The sequence below is a fragment of the Mesocricetus auratus genome, unplaced genomic scaffold (assembly GCF_017639785.1).
Source record: "Mesocricetus auratus isolate SY011 unplaced genomic scaffold, BCM_Maur_2.0 Super-Scaffold_100027, whole genome shotgun sequence".
Lineage (NCBI taxonomy): Eukaryota > Metazoa > Chordata > Mammalia > Rodentia > Cricetidae > Mesocricetus > Mesocricetus auratus.
Window position 1 is genome coordinate 3,710,027 of NW_024429208.1, and position 2,486 is coordinate 3,712,512.

A 2,486-nucleotide genomic window follows, 5' to 3' on the forward strand; every position below is an offset into this window, starting at 1 on the left:
ACGGTAATGAGCCCTGGTAGGAGAGACTCTTGTTACTATGTGGGGCAAATCAGGCTTAAGGCCATATTTTTTAAGCTGTATATCAAATAAAGATACAGCATTTTCTCTGCTTCCTGTGCTGGTTAAATGTTGGGACCCTGCCTGCCCTGGTAGCTGCTTTGGGGGCATCAGGAGACACAGGCTCTTCAGTTCTAAGAGACAACCCGGCCCCTATAGCTCCTGGTCTTTGGTGTCCTGGAGATATTCATTCTGAGCTACAGGAACACACTGCTGGTGAAACATGTAGCCTGGCCCCAGCATGCCTTGTCCTGAAAAGTTTCTGTCCTGCAAAATGGTATAAGATTGGCCAGACAGGGCTCTGCCTTCAAGGAGTGAGGTGGGCCTGGCAGCCCCTCCCTGGTGCTCCCCCAACCCTAAGGTCCTAGATGACCCTTGGAGGTGGGGTCAAGGGAGACCCTTACTTATTGGGGGTAGGGAGTCTCTGGCAGCCATTGTGGGTGACTAAGGAGACAGGAAGTCCCAACTGACCTGAAAGGGCAAAACCTAGGAAGATTCTATGGGGTTCTCAGGCCAGCAGGGTATTTCTGTCCCCAGAGGGCAGCCAGGATGTCCTAGGAGGGTGGGTGGAGATTTCCTCAAGGGCCTTCAGTGGTGAGACAGGCAGAGCAGCCTGTCTCCTGCTCTGTGGAGAGGGTCACTTGAGGCTAGGTGCAGCCTCCAGGGCCTTGAATATCTTTCTGCCATTCTTAGCATGTCACCTCGTGCTCACAATGTCCTAATGTATCTCTAGGCATCTTGCAGAGGAAAGGGACAGAAGCCTCGTGGAAAGGCAGAGCTCTTGTAGACCTAGAGCCTTCTTCTTGCATCTCGTCAGTCAGAGCTGACCCCAGGCCCAGCTCCCTGTGGGGCCACTGAAGGTGGCCAGGGAGGAGGAAGGGCCAGGCGTGCAGCGAGAACCTATCCCACACAGGGAGGGGGAAGGGCCAGGCCCTTCACACTGAGGGCTAGGTCTGGCCTCTACCTGCCTTTCTGAGATATAACAAGGGTGATGCCTAGGTGTTCAGGAACACCTGGAGGTTGGCAGTCAGCAGGGTGGCTGGTGTCTGCCATCACCAAGTGGCCATTTTTATTAAGAATTGTTAAGCAGGGCAGCACAGGTGTCGGGACAGACACAGAAGAGGGAACGGCAGAGAGAAAGGTGCCAGGTGTGAGACTTCCGGGGGGGCCGAGCAGTCTGCATCCAGACCTAAAGGGCCCACTAGATCAAGCCAGAGAAGAATCAGGATGGCAGTGGCCGGGCTGCGCAGGGTTTGCTGCAGAGCTAAGCGAGGCATGGACAAGAAGCTGCGGCTGGAGAGGAAGCGTGTTGCAGCAAGGCTGGAGCCCTGGATGGATGGAGAGTAAAGAGACAGAGAAGAGGCTGCAGTCGTTACAAAGGCAAGGAGGCTGCACTAGATAGGGCTCTCGAGGCAGAGCCAACAGAGTACACCTTAGAACGGTGGTTTACCCACCTGAAAGCCGGGGAGTCCGCTCCAAGAAGATGGAGGCCTCTGTGTCTCCAACACTGAGGCCTGAAGCTCCTTGGATCCAGAGCAAGCCAGAGTCTGAGTCCATGGGCAGGGAACGGATGGCAGCGCTGATGGGCACTCAGGAAAAGCAGAGCTATATGCTCAGGGAAGCTTCCTTTTCTTCCAACTTTTTTTCCATCCGGGCTGTGCCCCTTGGACAGTGCCGCTCACATTGAGGGCAGGTCTTCCCGCTCAGTCCTGTCCCACTCATCAATCCTCTCTGAAAATGCCTCCACAGACACACACTCAAGGCTTGTTTGTTGTACCTGTCCCAGGAGTCTGTCATTGCAGGCAAGTTGACAAAACCAAGACCAGCCAGCAGGAAAGACTAGGCCTGAGCTCAGAAAATAGGAAGGAGCCTGGGGAGCCTGGGGAGGCTAAAGATAGGTTGCAAAAGCTGAGTGGGACACTAGGAGGAGGCAGGGGAGGCCACACATACTACAGAGGCGGTGTGGCCCGAGGAGAGGACAGACAGGAAGCTTGACTGAGTCTGGCATGAAGATCCAGACACCTCCCTGGGATGCCACATGTGCAGAGACCATGACCAGAGACAAAAGTGTCCTGGCAGCCAGGACAGCAGGTGACAGACAGGGGAAAGACAAGCCTTTGCTTCCCTTTGGGCCGCCTTCCAGCCCCAGAAGGGCGCTCCCTCCTTGTCTTACTTTCTTTGCTGTTCCCACGGACACCCAGCCCCCATGTCCGTCCATCCCTGTCCCCCTTGCTCCCCCACCCCACCCCCATGCCCTGTCCTCCTGCCTCCTGCCCTGGCAAGGTCCTGTGGGCATTTCCAGATATGAGGTTTCAAGAATTGCTGGGGGAAGGCGGGAAATTTTTCCTCAGGTAACTCACAGGTCAGGCGGTCTCCATTTGTGGCAGAGGCTGACAGATTCCCTCATGAGCCAGAGAAGTTTGGGACAA

At 55.4% G+C, this 2,486-nt stretch overlaps 1 long non-coding RNA gene across 1 annotated transcript; it reads right to left on the reverse strand.

Annotated features, from left to right (window-relative positions):
- Window positions 1-1,053: 1,053 nt before the first annotated feature.
- On the reverse strand, window positions 1,054-2,002 carry LOC121134217. Its single transcript, XR_005871263.1, has 2 exons — window positions 1,512-2,002; window positions 1,054-1,385 (listed from the first exon to the last, which is right to left on the reverse strand). It is a non-coding gene; the product is annotated as an uncharacterized LOC121134217 (long non-coding RNA).
- Window positions 2,003-2,486: the final 484 nt, after the last annotated feature.